A 19,028-nucleotide genomic window follows, 5' to 3' on the forward strand; every position below is an offset into this window, starting at 1 on the left:
GAAATGCAGATGACACCACCCTTATGGCAGAAAGTGAAGAACTAAAGAGCCTCTTGATGAAAGTGAAAGAGGAGAGTGAAAAAGCTGGCTTAAAACTCAACATTCAGAAAACTAAGATCATGGCATCCAGTCTCATCACTTCATGGCAAATGATGGGGAAACAATGGAAACAGTGAGAGACTTTATTTTTTTGGGCTCCAAAATCACTGCAGATGGTGACTGCAGCCATGATGTTAAAAGACACTTGTTCCTTGGAAGAAAAGCTATGACCAACCTAGACAGCATATTAAATAGCAAAGACATTACTTTGCTAACAAAGGTCCATCTAGTCAAAGCTATGGTTTTTCCAGTGGTCATGTATGGATGTGAGAGTTGGACTATAAAGAAAGCTGAGTGCCGAAGAATTGATGCTTTTGCACTGTGATGTTGGAGAAGACTCTTAAGAGTCCCTTGGACTACAAGGAGATCCAACCAGTTCATCCTAAAGGAAATTAGTCCTGAATATTCATTGGAAGGACTGATGTTGAAGTTGAAACTCCAATACTTTGGCCACCTGATGTGAAGAACTGACTCATTGGAAAAGACTCTGATGCTGGGAAAGACTGAAGGCAGAAGAAGGGGACAACAGAGGATGAGATGGCTGGATGGCATCACCGATGTGATGTACATGAGTTTGAGTAAACTCCGGGAGTTGGTGACGGACAGGGAGGCCTGGTGTGCTGCAGTCCATGGGATTGCAAAGAGTTGGACACGACTGAGCAACTGAACAGAACTTTAAGCTGCTGCTGCTGCTGCTAAATCACTTTAGTCGTGTCCGACTCTGCGACCCCATAGATGGCAGCTCACCAGGCTCCCCTGTCCCTGGGGTTCTCTAGGCAAGAACACTGGAGTGGGTTGCCATTTCCTTCTCCAGTGCGTGAAAGTGAAGCTGCTCAGTTGTGCCAACTCTTCGCGACCCCATGGACTGCAGCCCACCAAGCTCCTCCATCCATGGGATTTTCCAGGCAAGAGTACTGGAGTGGGTTGCCGTTGCCTTCTCCCGAACTGTAAGCTAGTGCATACTATAAAAGGATGTGTCTGCCATTTCAAACCACTAAACTCCTAGACTAGTGAGAGTTTGGAGCTGTACTGTGTAGGGATCTATATATAAAATATGTCATCATAGATTCATGAGCTTGCTTTGAGTTATGTGTCTTTGGACTGGTGTCAGTGGCATGGAGCTTCCCTGGTGGCTCAGATGGTAAAGAACCTCCCTGCCAATGCAGGAGACCTAAGAGATGTGAGTTTGATCCCTGGGTCAGGAAGATCCCCTGGAGAAGGGAATGGCTACCCACTCTAGTATTCTTGATTTCTTGCCTGGGGAAATCCCATGGACAGAGGAGCCTGGCGGGCTACAGTCCATAGGATCACAAAGAGTCAGACATGACTGAGTGACTAACACACACACATACTCACTCTGTCTCTCTCTCTCAGTGGCACTAGGGAGCCTAAAGCTGCTTCCCTGACATGGATGATACCAGTAAAAGGGCAGAAAGAACTTCTCTTTTATAGTTTAAACTTAGCCAAAATCTTACTACTTAAAACAACAACAACAAAGCAAAAACAAAACCACAAAAACCTTAAGTATTTTGACACCATTTTTTTTCTTCCAGTTCTATGAGGGCCATTTTGATTTAGCAGTTGCTCTCCAGAACCCGAATCTCCACAAGAAAGTCATCTAGCAATTAACAAATGCCTCAAGGATAGCCTCCATACCAAAGGTGAACCTGTGGGCTATTGCTTAGAATTTTCAATAAGGTGAAAGTTGTAGGAGTATCATGCACCTTTTTATGACAGTTATGAACTTCCAGCAGCAGTTTCCATGGCATCATGTAAAATCCATGAACTACTCCAGCCTAGAAAACATAACACATTGCTCATTGCTTGGTTCCTATCAGGCATCACCATAAACCATTTTTCTGAATATTTTATGCTACTTCTTGCTTTGTTGCTGCTGTATGTTCTATGTTGAGGTCATGTATATTCTATGGTCATGTATATTCTATGTTGAGAATTTGAAACATATATTTCCTAAAACAGATATCACTCTCAAATAATTAAATGAGAGACTTGTTAAGAACCGAATTTTTATTTTCCATTAAATTTGTGTCTAATAAAGTAAGTGTGGGCTTCCCAGTTGGGCTAGAGGTAAAGAACCCCCCTGCCAATGCAGGAGACATAAGAGATGTGGGTTTGATCCCTGGGTAAGGAAGATCCCCTGGAGGAGGACATAGCAACCCACTCCAGTATTCTTGACTGGAAAATCCCATGGGCAGAGGAGCCTGGTGGGCTCCAGTGCATGGGGTCACAAAGAGTCAGACACTACTGAAGTAACTTAGCATGCATGGACACACGAAGTAAGTTTAGGGGAAAATTATAAGCTTAGGGAGAAATTGGCCCTTCTGACTGTTCTTCAACATCATTTTATTATACTCGCATTTTATTTGTATTATTATTACTTCTAAAACTAAACTTTTTCCCTGAGCACTAGGCATGTTTGGGGCCAAATGCTAAGCACTGCATGTAAATAATCTCACTCAGTTCTCACAAGAAACCTAGGAGACTGGCAGGAACCCCAGTAACTTAATACAGGTGGGTCAGTGGAAGCCCAGAGTGATTGTATTGAATGTAATGAGCCTAAAGTCAAGAAGCTGGTAATGAGGGAAAGTTCCCTGCAGTCATCCCACTGTTTGTGTCTGAAAGGAACAGAGGGAAGTGAGTGGTTTTTGGAGCTTCTCCTCTGTGTAGGGCACTGTGCTAGTTACTTCCTTGCTGATTCTGTTGCATCCTCACAGCCTCACTAGGTAAAGCTTGTCATTTACATTTGCTGTTTTACGAACGAGGAAACTGACTTCCGGTTCAAGATGGTGGAGTAGAAGGACATGTGCTCATCTCTTCTTGTGAGAGCAACAAAATTGCGACTAGCTATGGGACAACCATCGACAGGAGGACGCTGGAACCCACCACAAAAAGATACCCCATGTCCAAAGATGAAGAAGCCGCAATGAGAAGGTAGGAGGGGCACAATCATGATAAAATCAAACCCCATACCCACCGGGTGGGCAACCAACAAACTTACCAAAAAAAATTCTCCCATATTGTGAAGGTTCTGAATGACATGTCAGGCATTCCAGCCTGGGGATCTGGCAAAGGAACTGGGAATCCCCAGGGAATCTGACTTTGAAGGTCAGCAGAATTTGATTACAGGCCTAGGGGTTTCCATTTTTGGAGGTTCCATTCTTGGACGGTGCATACAAATGTGGAAAGTGAGGCTTTGGGGGAATTAAATACTTTATTAAATAAAGTCACACAGCTAATACGTCGCAGAGCTAGGAGACAGATTTGGCTATTTTCAAAGAGGTCATTCCTAGTCAACCACATGAGAAAACTTCTTGCATCTCTTTTTCCACATAGAATTATAAGACCAAAATGTGTTGCCTTTTTTTAGAACTTTGTACAGGATAATATGTACAATTGGATGTGAAGACTCTCAGCTCTGTAGATTCAAGCTGAGTTAGACTTTGAGGTCCAGCTTGGAGAATTCCACCAAGGGCTCAACATGATGCCCAGAGATTTTATTGAACGCACAATCTAATGTCTTGATAATTTCATGTTGAATCTCAATTTAAAATAAATTGGAAAAAATAGATTTGACACTCTAGTTTAAAAGAAATAGCACTTTAAATATGTGTAGGAGGGATTCAAGCACAATGCTAAAGTTTTCCCAGTCAAAAATGTTCTCTCATTACTGATTAGATAACAAGTGAAAAATAGATTTATCATAATTTAGAATATGTTTTTCCTATAAAATAATTTTTTGAAGAAATTATAAAAGAGAAAAATGCTATAAGAAACCTGGCTTAAGAGTGGTATCATAGTATATTTATTCAACAAATATCTATGAGTATACTTTTCTAGGGCTGAAGATACAGAAGTTAAAAAAGCAAAATCCTGGCTCTCCAGATTACTTTCTAGTGGCAGAGTGCAGACCATAAACATAAATGGTGTATCAGAGGGTGAGCTGTGCTATGGAGAACAATGGATAATGGGAGAAAGGAAATCTGGAATGTAAGAGGAGGTCATTGTTTAAATAGAAAAGTCAGAGATCTCCATGTAAAGTGGAACCTAAAATTTCTGCCTGAAAGCAATCTTGTAAAAATGTGGGATAAATAAAGGTATACAAAGCTCCCTGTGCTGAGTGGAGAGGAATATTATTCTATTTTGTAGATGAGAAACAGATGTGGATTAACAAGGTTGCATTCCCTCAGTTCCTGCTAACTGGCAGAGCTGAATTTGAACTCAGTTTTTCATCTTCCTACCTTGCAGTGATGCTGTTTCCTATGGGTATTGATCACCCTTGGGCAGACAATGAAGATAATACTTGCTTGCAAATGAACCTAACATAAATGCCTATTTTTCATTTTCATAAATTTTTCTATGTGATGCATTTGTGTTTGAAAGTATGGAAAAAAAAAAAAAGGTACTAGTCGCTCAATCATGTCCAACTCTTTGCAACCCCATGGACTGTAGCCTGCTAGGCTCCTCTGTCCATAAGGTTCTCCAGGCAAGAATACTAGAGGGGGTTGCCATTCCCTTCTCCAGGGAATCTTCCTGACCCAGGGATCTAACCCAGAGCTCCCGCATTGCAGGCAGATTCTTTACTGTCTGAGCCATATTTACTGTTAACTGTAATTTTTATGTTTGTTAAATGTATTTTTAAAAATTATAATCTCTAAGGATGTGAACTGATTTATATTAATGTGTCACTGATGTTGAAGTTTTTTTAATAACCTCTTAGGTTTTCACATTGTTTTTAAAAACTGAGTGTTATTATAAGAAACATTTATGGAATAATGGCATAAGTTAGCCCTGAAGGAATAGCAGGAATTCTGGAGGAGTCCTGTAGAGTCTGTTAAGATTAATAAAGGTGGTGATTTAAAATAAAGAACTGATTGTGCTCATCTATTACAGTTTAAAAATATTGTTAGATATGTTGTGAGGGATTTTTATATTTGGCAGTTCTAGCTGATGATTCAATTGCTCTTAAAAACTGTACCACCAAAGAAATGATAGAGAAAAGTATTTTATTGTCTGTAATCAGAGCTAATGATGACATATGAAAAGAACATTCAGTTATAAGCAAAAAAGTTTTACCCCAGGATAATTGGCAAATACAAATAAAATTTCTTTCCAAAATGAAGTAGAAATATTAAGGAAACAGTAAAAATGCGTTTGTGGTTGCTAGTAATCATAGAATGAAATTAAAAGGCAGAACAAGTTATTTTTCTACTCAAAGGAAATGATTGAGAACAAACAATGAAAATGATATTTTTTATACCTTGCAAGTGGGAAGATAAGTGATACAGCCCTCAGGGAAGGCAGCGTGGTAACGGAAATCAAGAGCCATGAACAGATTTGTAATGCTTTAACAAGCAAGTCAATTTATTGAATGTATTCTACCAAATTAAGCTAAAGGAAAAACTTGTTGAGGAAGATGTTCCTTATAGTATTATTGATAACAGGAAGACAAATTGGAAGAAAAAATAACCCACAATAATATCTTAATAGGTAAATTGAATGGACCTACTTGTTAGACTATGCAATTAGAAGAAATGATCATGAACATAGCAACATAGAAACGCCTTAATAAGTGAAAAATAAGTACATGAAATAGAATGCAGGCCATTGTTATAGCTATATACAATTATGTAGAGAAGACTGAAAGGAAACATATTAAATAATTTGTGATTTTTTTAAGATGGTAGGCTTACCTATTTCCCTATCTATTTTTGAATATTCTGTACTATTGTTCAGTTCAGTTCGGTTCAGTCGCTCAGTCATGTCCAACTCTTTGTGAACCTGTTAACTGCAGCATGCCAGGCCTCCCTGTCCATCACTAACTCCTGGAGTCCACCCAAACCCATGTCCATTGAGTCAGTGATGCCATCCAACCATCTCATCCTCTGTCATTGCCTTTTCCTCCTGCCCTCAATCTTTCCCAGCATCAGGGTCTTTTCAAATGAGTTAGCTCTTCACATCAGGTGGCCAAAGTATTGGAGTTTCAGCTTCAACACCAGTCCTTCCAATGAACACCCAGGACTGATCTCCTTTAGGATGGACTGGTTGGATCTCCTTGCAGTCCAAGGGACTCTCAAGAGTCTTCTCCAATACCACAGTTCAAAAGCATCAATTCTTTGGCACTCAGCTTTCTTCACAGTCCAACTCTCACATCCATACATGACCACTGGAAAAACCATAGCCTTGACTAGACATCTCTAGATGTCTCTGCTTTTTAATATGCAGTCTAGGTTGGTCATAACTTTCCTTCCAAGGAGTAAGCATCTTTTAATTTCATGGCTGCAGTCACCATCTGCAGTGATTTTGGAGCCCAGAAAAATAAAGTCAGCCACTGTTTCCACTGTTTCCCCATCTATTTCCCATGAAGTGATGGGACCAGATGCTATGATCTTAGTTTAATGAATATAGAGCCAACTTTTTAACTCTCCTCTTTCACTTTGATCGAGGCTCTTTAGTTCTTCTTCACTTTCTGCCATAAGGGTGGTGTTATCTGCATATCTGAGGTTATTGATATTTCTCCTCCCAATCTTGATGCCAGCTTGTGCTTCTTCCAGCCCATCGTTTCTCATGATGTACTCTGCATATAAGTTAAATACTATTGTTATAATGTTTTAATAATAAAAATGTTAATTCATAATATATTAATATTTTTCACTTATTTTACAGTAATGTTTTCTGTAAATATGAAATTTCTTCCACACACCAAGATTTTCAAGAATGGCATATTCTCAATGCAATATGTGGTAAGATGCATTGTTTCTGTCTGAATTGGGCTGATACTAATTTTCAAGCTAGTAAACCTGTTTCCTCTATGATACTAAGTTTCCACTGGAGACCTTACACTCATTCTATAGAAGCAGTAATTAACAAAAAGCCATTATTTTGAAATGTCAAGTATTTCCTATACTAAAATGTTTTTATACTTTCATAATTTACAATCAGCTTGATTAAAGCACTGCATCTTCAAAGTGCATTGAGACAACATCTTCGTATTCTCAGGAAAAACCCAGATGTTCAAATACAGAACTTAATCCCAGAGATTCAAATATAGAACTCCTATTTTTGAGGAAGGTACCACTTAGAAAAATCATGCTTTGTGTGTCAGGAGAGATGTACTTTGAAATCCAAGGTTTTCATCCCTTGGAAGATGAATGAAGATGCCTTTGTTTTTATCCTTCACCTCCTAGATTTCCCAAAACCTAATTTGGAGAGAAATCCACTTCTGTGGGTTGAGGAGAGAAGGTTGCAACAGAAGTTACATTAGTTGAGTGAAGAAATGATTTAATAAATCGTACAGTGTAGGATGCAGCTGTTTTTCATAGGTTGGACTCTTTAGGAGGGGAAAAACCTGGGAGGGGGAAGTGTTCATAGACCTGGCCCAGACTAGAGCTGGAAGCAGATCTCTGACAAGGATTCTAAAGCCGTTGTTATTCAGTCACTAAGTTGTGTCTGACTCTTTGCGACCCCATCAACTGTAGCACGCCAGGCCCCTCTGTCCTCTACTATATCCTAGAGTTTGCTCAAATTCATGTCCATTGAGTTGGTGATGCTATCTAACCATCTGATCCTCTGCCACTCCCTTCTCTTTTTGCCTTCAATCTTTCCCAGCATCCAGGTCTTTTCCAATGACTCGGCTCTTTGCATCAGGTGGCTAAAGTATTGAGGCTTCAGCCTGTTTAGCAACAGCCCTTCCAAAGAATATTCAGGGTTGATTTCCTCTAGGATTGACTGGATGAGGAAACCCAATTGGGAATGTGGTGGGTGCTGCACTTGAGGTCAGGAACCAAAGAGATGGATTTAGTCAAGAATAAAGTTGAATATAGTTAGAGGTCCATAGATCCCGCATTACTGGGCTGGCCAAAAATTTGGTTTGGGCTTTTCTGTAACATCTTACAGAAGAACTTGGATGAAGGTTTTGGCTGACCTAGTATCTTTCCTATAGTCTCCCATGGATACTGTCTTCTAATAAATGGGACCCAGCTATTTCTTCTGCTAAGAAATTGAGGTAGAAAGAACCTGTGTAGGTAGAGTAAAATCCAGTATTTTGACAGACAACTTTGACAGAGGTCACTTTCATGCCTGAATATTAAGGAACTTAACCAACACATGTATGCACTGCTGGCTGGAAATGGACCAAATATTCCAGTTAGAATAAATACTGATAGAATATACAAAGGATCAAGTCTGAATATGGAGAGTAATTGTTTCATAGGAGCTATACTTAACAGATTACACCGAAGAGCCTAATCTGCACCTGGACCTAATTCTTAATATAGATGATGAGATTTTAGACTTTGAGCTGATGCTATAATGCAATGAGACTCTTGAGAATCTTGAGAAGAGACAAATGCATTTTGCATGTGGAAAAGATGTGAATTTTTAAAATTTATTTTTTAATTGAAACAAAATATTGGTTTGATTTCTTCCATACATCAAACATGAAGTAGCCATAGATATACATATCTCCCCTCCTACTTGAACCTCCCTCTCATTTCTCACCCTTTCCTACCCCTCTAGGTTGTTACAGAGCCCCAGTTTGAGTTCATACAGCAAATTTCCATTTGTCTCTTTTACATATGTTAGTGTATATGCTTCCATGCTGCTCTTCCCATTCGTCTCACCCTCTCCTTCCTCCCCTCTGCCCTTGTCTGTAAGTCTGTTCTCTGTGTCTCCAATGCTGCTCTGCAAAGAGGTTCATCAGTACCATCTTTCTAGATTCCATATATATGTTAAGATACAGTATTTGTTTTTCTCTTTCTGACTTACATCAATCTGTATAATAGGCTCTAGGTTCATCTACCTCATTAGAACTGACTCAAATGCATTCCTGTTTATGGCTGAGTAGTATTCCTCTGTATAAATATGTACCACGGCTTCTTTATCCATTCATCTGTTGATGGACATCTAAATTGCTTCCATGTCCTAGCTATTGTAAATAGTGCTGCAATGAACACTGGGGTATATGTGTCTTTTTCAGTTTTGGTTTTCTCAAGGTATCTGCCTAGAAGTGGTATTGCTGGGTCATATGATGGTTTTGTTCCTAGTTTTTTAAGGAAAGAGATGTGAATTATTGATTCCAGAGGGTGGACTGTGGCAAGAAGACTCTAAGGTGGCCCCTATGACCTCTGTTTCCAGGTGTAATTACCTCCTTTTCCTTGACCCGTGACTTACTTGGTTCTAACCAATAGAGTATAGCAAATGTGTAGGAATGTCAGTCTAATGATTATGTTACATTATGTTATGTTAGAATCTGTCTGGCTAGCTGACTTTTTCTCTCTTCACCTGTGGTTTTTAAACAAGTCCGCTTCCATAAATCCTATAACTTGCAAGGAAGTGAATACTTCCAACAACCACATGAGTGATGGATCCTTCCCCAGTTGAATCACCAGGCCAGAACCCAGCCTTGGCCAGTGTCTTTGTATTGTAATTTTTTTTACTCAGCAATAGATAACTAATGCATTAGCAAAGGAGGCAGAAGCCCCTAATAATCTCCATTTTCATCCCCAGTCTATAAAAATAGTTAAAATATTAGGTTTTAAGCAGGAAACAATTACATTTCATCTTGTCAAGATTTGTCAAATCTTTCTAAAGTGTTTTAATAGGCTTCTATTCAAAGAAGTAAAGAATTATTAAAGCCAGTTTTATTTTCAGATTGATCTTCTATTTTCTTCTCTAACTCTTTTACATCTGCTTATCTTCACTTCCAATTCAAGCCATGTCCAAAGCCAACCCTCCTAATCTGATTTGAGGGTAGTAGGTCCTTCAATAGCATTTAGATTTCACTGGCTCATTTTTATTTAAAAAACCCTTTTTCTTACTTTATAAATCTGTAAGAATTTCAGCATGTCCTGTAGTACCTTTTCAGTAAATTGAAACCACCTATAAACATCATATAAATGAATATTTATCAGAATATTAAAAGCATTTAATTTCAAGTTTATCCTTGGCAATAAAATGTGAAGAGACAGACTATGGAAAAATACACTTGCTTTCCACCTTCTTTACATTGACTTAGGATATAAGAGAGAAGCAATAAAAGATGCTAATAAAGCTATTTCTTTGAACATTCTTAACCTGATCAATTTTAAAGTAAATAAATGACTAGTAATAGTGTGCTATTCCTAAAATTCTTTCCTGTATCATCTCTGCTTGCTATTATTTAGATATTGTAATTACTTCTCCCGATTTTTATGTATGGGCTTCCCTTGTGGCTCAGCTGGTAAAGCATCTGCCCCAATGAACAATGCAGGAGATCTGGGTTCAATCCCTAGGTTGGGAAGATCCCCTGGAGAAAGGAAAGGCTACCCACTCCAGTATTCTGGCCTGGAGAATTCCATGGACTGTATAGTCCATGGGGTCACAAAGACTCGGACATGACTGACTTTCACTTTTACTTTCATTTTTATGTATGTACCACTATATATTTCCTTGACTAGTTTTGAAGTTAGTAAAAATTGTGCACCTTGGGATAGAAGAATGAAATATAGGAATCCTTAAATTAAAAACTATTATATCAATAACAGTAAACTATAACTTATTTGTTACCATATACTGTCTTCATAAAATGTGCCTTTACAAGCTTCACTTTCTGTGAAATAGATTGATGAAATGTTGTGTTGACATTATTAATAATTTATCACCAAATCGTATATGCATTTTTCTGAAAATATGGGCAGAGCTAATATATGTAATTAATGAAAATGCATGGAGAAGATGGTTGCAAATCTATAACTTCAGAAGCCTAAAAGATACCTGTTGCAGTTGTCTTGCTTTGCAGGTGAGAAAACTAAGGGGCACGGTTCACATGATCAGGTTTGGACCACATGAATGGTGCTCCTGAGTTTCCAGAGCACAGTCTACTTGGCTGCACAATTAGTACAACCCTGTCAGTTAATGGAACTCATGGAACAAAAATCCAGATGTCTGAACTCCTGGGCTGGGGCTCTTAAAACTGTGTGACTTTAGCCTGACTTGTGTCTTTTTTACTTGTTTTGATTCTGGATTTCTTTTAAGCCTAAAGATTAACCACATTAAAAAAAATTGAGTTTTATGTTTTCCAGGAAGTGTATTGTGTTAGAGCTCTTCTGTGCAATTCATGCAAAGAAACTAAGAGCTATTTATGATTTAAACTATGGCCTCCAGCTAAATCTTCTCACATTTGTACCTTAATATTAAGAGGGGCTATCACTAAGTCCATTGGAGATGAAAATTATTAGTTTAAGTGTAAAGATCATGAAAAGGTAAACATAATTTTCAAAAGCTTCTGACCTCACAAATTTGAAATGAATACATATTCCTTCTGATGCCTGACGTTTTAACTCAAATGAGAAATGTGATGTGAAAAGCACTGTATTAGTGGTTATAATTTGGTGGGAGAAATTTAGAAATTATTGCATCATGATAGCACTGCCCAAGCCACATTATAAAACAAAATAAGGCCCTGTATACAGAAGTGATGTAAAGGTATATTATATCAACTCTCAAAGTAGAATATACTAACATACACTTTTAATATATTAATTCTCTGTGAAAGAAGATATTTAAATCTTTACACTTTTAAGTGTCTTGGAAAGAAATGCGTGAAAGAAATGTTTATTTTTACACTTGTTATTTCATTGTCATATTTCTGGCATCTATCCATTAATTAAGCATGAGATAAGTTGCAAATAGTCCTTTTACTTTTGCCTCAAGCCTGCTTTGCAGAATCTGAAGCTACCTTTTGGTGCTATAGGAGAGGCACTCTTGGGATGACCTGAAGTAATCTTGTGGAATACTTGGAGTTCAGCTGAAAAAAAAATTATAAGATTTAGTCCTTTTGTTTAAGTAGGTTTCATATTTATGTGAGATCACATAGTATCATATAGTATTTATCTTTTTCTGTGTGGTTTACTTCACTTAGCATAAAAAACTTCAAGTTTTATTTATGTTGTTTCAAATGGCAAAATTTTCTTCTTTATGGCTGAGTAATATTCCATTATATAATGTGTGTGTATATACCATTTTATTTATCCATCCATCCATCCGTGAACACTTAGATTATTTCCATGTCTTGTGTGTGTGCTAAGTTGCTTCAGTTGTGTCTACTCTTTGTGACACTATGGACTGTAGCCTGCCAGGCTCCTCTGTCCATGGGATTCTCCCAGCAAGAATCCTGGAGTGAATTGCTGTGCCTTCCTCCAGGGGATCTTTCTCACCCAGGGATCAAATCCACATCTCTTACGTCTCCTGCATTGGCAGGCGGGTTCTTTACCACTCGTAAATAATGCTGCAGTGAACAAGGGGGTGTGGTTACCTTTTTGAGTTAGTGATCTGTTTTCTTCAGATAAATACCCAGATGCAAGACTGCTGAATCATACGGTAGTTCTGTTTTTAATTAATGCGGACCCTCCTTACTGGTTTCCATTCTGGCTGTGCCAATCTACATTCCCACCAGCAGGGCACAAGTTTTCCCTTTTTCCCACAGCCTCATCAACACTTGTCACTTCTTATCTTTTTGATAATAGCCATTCTGACAGGTGTGAGGTGATACCTCATTGTAGTTTTAATTCACATTTCCCTGAAGATTAGTGATACTGAGTACCTTTTCATAGACCTGTTAGTTATTTAAATGTCTTCTTTGGAAAAATGTCTATTCAGATCCTTTGCTCATTTTTCAAATTAAATTTTTTTTTCTGTTTGTTTTGTTGTTTTTTCTGCTGTTGGGTTATATGAGTTCTTTATATATTTTGGATAGTAAGCCCTTATCAGATATGTGGTTTGCAAATATTTTACCCCACTCTGAGATAACCTCATTTTGTTGTTTCTTTTGCTGTGCAGAAACTTTTTAGTTTGATGTGGTCCCATTTATTTATTTTAGCTTTGTCACTTGTGTTTTAGGTATTGTATTTATAAAATCATTGACAAAACCAATGTCAAAGACTTCGCTTCCTGTGATTTCTTCCAGGAGGCTTATGGAAGCCTTAGTAAAGTCTTTATTGTGTAGGGCTGTCCTGTGGTTTCAAAGATGTTAGCAGCATCCCTGGTCTCTATCTAGGAGATGCCAGTATCACTGTCTCAGTTGTCCTAGCCAAAAGTGTCACTAGACATTGCTGAGTGTTCCCTGGGGAAGCAAAATGTCCCTGCGTGAGAATCACTGCTTTATTACTCTGTTTGGATTTATGTAAGGTTTTTGAAAAAGAATATGAGTGAAAACAGTCTTAGCTCCTGATATTTGAGAGTGCATACGTAAGTTAAGTTTTTCCAACCTTGTCAAGCTCCAGACCTCTTATAAACTGGACAGTTCTTGCCTGATATCATTTCTCTTTTGTAATAACTTGTCAGAAAGTGGCAAGGAGCTGCAGCTACATGGTGATATTCTGGCTTTCTGTTTAGCCTCTTTTCCTGGAATGTAGACATGTAGGCATATGATTTGCCTTCTGAATTATTGCAGGAGATATGTGTGAGTGTGTGTGTGTGTGCATGTGTGTGCATGCAGATGCACATGTTCAGTCACTCAGTCATGTCTGACTCTTTGGGACCCCATGGACTGTAGCCCACCAGGCTCCTCTATCCATGGGATTTTCCAGGCAAGAGCACTGGAGTGGGGTGCCATTTCCTTCTCTAGAGGATCTTCCCAACCCAGGGGTCAAACCTGCATGCATCCCCTGTGTCTCCTGCATTGGCAGGTGGATTCTTTACCACTGAGTTACCTGGGAGGCCCTATCCTGGGAGATACTGTAACCAAAAGTTTTGCAGCAGCAGAACAAGAGTCACCAGATTTTTTCGCTTGCAGTGTCTGTGTCCTTTATTCCTGCTATCACACTGCTAAGCCAGTACCATATTTTAGGCTTTCATAATGGCAGCACTCCACTTCTGAGTATCAGTCTCTGTTACAGGAAAAAATAAGCCATTTGAGAATTCAGGGGAAGGAGATTTGGACAGAAGGAACAGTTAGTGAGAAAGTGCGAAAGTGGGTGCACACTGGGTCTCGTTGAGGAACCAAAAGAAAGCCGTGTAATGAACTTAGTGGGAAAGGGGTGGAGCAACCTGAGATGAGGTCACAGAGGTAGGCAAAGCCCAAACAGTAGATCTTTCTACCCAGTGTAACTTGTTCTAGGAGCAAAGGGAAGCCATTGGCATATATTAAGTAGAGAAGGGGAAAACGAAAACAACTTGGGTCATTCTGGCTACCACGGGGGAAATGGATTATAGGGAAACTAGAAAAGAAGCAGTAGTCCTATAAGAAGTTCATGTGGGATGTGAGAGTTGCTTATATGTGGACTGTAGTCAAAGAGATAGAAGGAAATGGATAGATCAGGGATGTTTCAGACAGAACACTAGAAGACTCCTTGATAAACTGAATATTCAGTGTAAAGGAAAAAGAGGAATGAAGGATAGAGGAATAGGAAGGGTAGGAAAAGAGGAATTCCTGGATTGTGACTTAATCACCTGGAGGAATAATGTTTTACTTTATTTAACTGAAAAAGATTCAGAGATAAAAACAAGAATTTTTTTTTGTCAAATTAAATTTGAGATGCCATTCATCAACTCTGTGCCTATATTAAGGGACCAATGTGCTATATGGTTCAAGATTTCCAGAAAGAGGTAGGGCATAGGAATTTTGACTGGAGATTCATCAGTTTTTGATGATATTGAAAGCCATCATCCTAAATGAGGTCGTTATTGGAGAATGGAGAAGAGAAGGGAGTGTAGGAGAGGTTCTGCGGGTTGCCAGCATTTCGGCTGTGAGTACTGTAGGAGGGACAAGTCAAGGGAACTGGCAATGCGTAGACTGAGAGGTAGGAAGAAACAGAGACTGGGAGTCTGGGATGTACAGTGAGAGGTGAACCTTCTTTCTATTCCTGATTTCCAGTTCTCTTGTCAGTAGCACTTTGCAGGGTATCCTTCTAGAAAATGTAAGCAGGTGGTTTTTTCCTAGAGGAGTCATAGTCTTTAATGATACTCAAATCCAAATAGAAGATACCATAATATTATTCTGCAATTTGCTTTCTTAACAGTACATCTTTCCACATTAATATGTAAATGTTGACCTCTTCTATAACTTCACAATACTTGAAACTTATCTTCAGAGTCTAAGCAACCCTCCAATTATCAGATGAGTCTTTTTTAAAAATACTCTATTTACACACACATACATCCAAACACACTCATGATAATAATATACTGAATAAGAAGCTACCCAAACATGAAGCATTCCGGTTTGAATTAATGAGTACTTGGAGCATTAGCTCTGACCTTAGCTTAAAGATTTAATAACTAAGGGCTAAAGAAAGCCAGCAACAGTTTTTCTCAATCTCCAAAAGAGAAAATGTGGAAAAACAAGGGACAGTGTTCTCTTGTACAGGTTTCATGTACTCAAAAGTAACAGAATTAAATGAATACCCTCTGACAATGCAGTGGAATGGAGAGTTATTTTAATCATCTAATCATAAACCCTGGCTTTGGGGATCTTTGTTCCAATTAAGTAAATAAAGCAGCTTATTTTGGTTTTATTGAGTTATAAGTAGAGTCAACCTGCTGTTTTCTGAAAAAATTAATAATCCTGGGTCTAAAAAACTTCTTCTACAAGTATTTCTGAACAGTGGTGTTTATCACTGCAGTGAAGCAGTAAGTTGCATAAAAAATGAATCACTGGTTGCTTACTTTATTATCAAACTATTCAGATTCATTTATTAGATTGCTTATAATTGGAAAACAGCTTTTTGCACCACAGAAATAGACTTTTATATAATAATAAGTATACAGTTAGTCACCATAAACAAACAAATGACTTAAAACAATAATGACTGTTGAGATTAAAAATTCCCCACAGCTTTGTTCACCCAGTGATCATTGCATTTGAGCATCATTAATGAAGCATTAGCAATTCACATGAATGCAGTTGAGATGTCATTTTTTTCTTTAATAGGTTTGTAAAATATGCCTGACTAAGAAGCATTTCTTAGATTTTACAGACTTCAACAGTCCTAAAATGGTTAATTTTTATGACAAGTAAACGCAGTAATGAGAAGAATTTTAGTTACTTTTTAAAAATTCATTGTTATCATTAAATCAGTTTAATTTGGGGGCTCTGTTGGTATAAATATACATCAACACCAAAGCCTGAGAGCCTGGGGAAGGAAGGGGACTCAGTCCTGAACAGCTAAATCAGGTCCGCCGTGTCCCTTTATCCTGAAATTATGTTCCACATCCACACAATGCCCCCCGACCCCCTGACTTGAGTCCCATGTCTTCCCCTAAGGGCTCTCATTCTGATCTGATGCACAAGCTTCCGATGGCTTCAGGCTTTGCCTTCCTCTCACTATTCTCGCCTCCCTCTGGTCAAGCTTGTGTGTGCTATCAAGAACATTATCCTTAAAATGTTTTTGCTTATACAATCTTTGCTTTTCTTCTCCTGGTAAAAATTTGTAAAGAACAGGATCTGTGTGATTCTCTCAGCCCAGGTCAAGTCTCTGTCCGCTGACTGTACCGAAGAAGAATTCCTCCTGGGGTATACTTTGTTTTTATCACAGATTGCCATGTACCCAGTCTTGTCCCTCAAAGTAGCATTAATGTTTTGGGGTTTTTTTCCTTCAAAAAGTTGTCTTCCTTCTTTAGCCCACTGTACTGTTTTCCCAAGAGGCATGTTGATTTCTGGCATTTTTTTCCACCTTAGTTCCAAATTGATCTGGTTTTAGATAACATTTCTCCAAGGGTAAGTTTTGAGTTTTGGATTCTTTCCAATCATCAGTACTGATTGTTATTTGCTATTTTTTGTTTTGTTTTGTTTTTGTTTGTTTTTTTCATCAGGTTTGGGGATAGGCCTCTTCAATTCTGCACCAAACTACCAATGATCAGAATACAAGTTCCCCAAGAGTGACGATCTTGCTTTATATGCCACTCTCTGCCCAGTACCAGACTAATTTTGAATAATGAATGGGTCTTACACAATAGTTTTAGGGGTGTATTGAATGTGATGGGATGTGTCAGTTATCCTTTAAGTCTCTAGAAGCTATATTCAGTGAGTGGTGTGGACCTACTAGACTAAAAGCATCAGGGTAGGGATGTGTCTATTACAACTCGCAGCTTCTCATCCCTGTGAACAGTCCTCTTTCCAATCCATGGTCTCTCCTGCCCACCCAGCTTCTCACCAAAGGCTGCCTCTGGACCCCCTCAAATCTTACCCAAGTGCTGAGAATTACAAGGGATAAATCCAGTTTAGGTACTTGGCCTGACTCAAATGAACCCTGTATGCTAAATGTTAAATACTTATGTATAGTTCCTCTCCACGAGATATCAGTTCAGTTGCTCAGTCGTGTCCAACTCTGCACCCCATGGACTGCAGAATGCCAGGCCTCCCTGTCCATCACCAACTCCTGGAGCCTACCCAAACCCATGTCCATTGAGTCGGTGATGCCATCCAACCATCTCATCCTCTGTCGTCCCCTTCTCCCACTTTGAATCTTTCCCAGCATCAGGATCTTTTCAAATGAGTCAGCTTTTTGCATCAGGTGGTCAAAGTATTGGAGTTTCAGCTTCAACATCAGTCCCTCTAATGAACACTCAGGACTGATCTCCTTTAGAATGGACTGGTTGGATCTCCTTGCAGTCCAAGAGTCTTCTCCAACACCACAATTCAAAAGCATCAATTCTTCAGTGCTCAGCTTTCTTCACAGTCCAACTCTCACATCCATACATGACCACTGGAAAAACCACAGCTTTGATTAGATGGATCTTTGTCGGCAAAGTAATGTCTCTGCTTTTTAATATGCTGTCTGCTAAGTCACTTCAGTTGTGTCCGACTCTGCGCGATCCCATAGACAGCAGCCCACCAGGTTCCCCCATCCCTGGGATTCTCCAGGCAAGAACACTGGAGTGGGTTGCCATTTCCTTCTCCAATGCATGAAAGTGAAAAGTGAAAGTGAAGTCGTTCAGTCGTGTCTGACTCTCAGTGACCCCATGGACTGCAGCCTACCAGGCTCCTCCATCCATGGGATTTTCCAGGCAAGAGTACTGGAGTGGGGGGCCATTGCCTTCTCCGTGGTTTTCTGAATGTTATGCTTTAAGCCAACTTTTTCACTCCCCTCTTTCACTTTCATTAAGAGGCTTTTTAGTTCTTTGCTTTCTGCCATAAGGGTGGTATCATCTGCATATCTGAGATTATTGATATTTCTCCTGGCAATCTTGATTCCAACTTGTGCTTCCTCCAGCCCAGCGTTTCTCATAATGTACTCTGCATATAAGTTAAATATGCAGGGTGACAATATACAGCCTTGATGTACTCCTTTCCCTATTTGGAACCAGTCTGTTGTTTCATGTCCAGTTCTATTTGTTGCTTCTTGACCTGCATACAGATTTCTTAAGAGGCAGGTCAGGTGGTCTGGTATGCCTATCTCTTTCAGAATTTTCCACAGTTTATTGTGATCCACACAGTCAAAGGCTTTGGCATAGTCAATAAAGCAGAAATAGATGTTTTTCTGGAACTCTCTTGCTTTTTCAATGATTCAGCAGATGTTGGCAATTTGATCTCTGGTTCCTCTGCTTTTTCTAAAACCAGCTTGAACATCTGGAAGTTCACAGTTCATGTATTGTTGAAGCCTGGCTTGGAGAATTTTGAGTATTACTTTGCTAGCGTGTGAGATGAGTTCGATTGTGTGGTACTTTGAGCATTCTTTGGCATTGACTTTATTTGGGACTGAAATAAAAACTGACCTTTTCCAGTCCTGTGGCCACTGCTGGGTTTTCCAAATTTGCTGGCATATTGTGTAATGTACAGTTCGGGCCGAGGCAGAAAAGGAGAGACGACCTCAACGGAGGTAGGTTATCTTTATTCAGGCAAGGAGGGGTGACAGTCAGCCTAACGACCAGGCTGAGTGCAACAGTGGTCAGGGAGGCTTCATATTTAAAGGGAGGTTTGTGGAAATGTTAAGGGA

The 19,028-nt window shown here is 39.1% G+C and overlaps 1 long non-coding RNA gene across 2 annotated transcripts in view; it reads left to right on the top strand.

The window, feature by feature from the left end:
* Positions 1-19,028, top strand: part of LOC138987539 (uncharacterized) — a 169,086-nt gene that overhangs the window by 120,614 nt on the left and 29,444 nt on the right. Inside the window, exons 4-5 of one of the 2 annotated variants that reach the window (XR_011463895.1) lie at positions 2,835-3,051; positions 6,784-6,861. This is a non-coding gene — a long non-coding RNA (uncharacterized lncRNA). Of the gene's footprint in view, positions 1-2,834; positions 3,052-6,783; positions 6,862-19,028 lie in introns of those variants that run through there. The other variant, XR_011463896.1, reaches the window with a different exon arrangement.

The sequence above is a fragment of the Bos mutus genome, chromosome 4 (genome assembly GCF_027580195.1).
Source record: "Bos mutus isolate GX-2022 chromosome 4, NWIPB_WYAK_1.1, whole genome shotgun sequence".
In the NCBI taxonomy this organism is placed as follows: Eukaryota; Metazoa; Chordata; class Mammalia; order Artiodactyla; family Bovidae; genus Bos; species Bos mutus.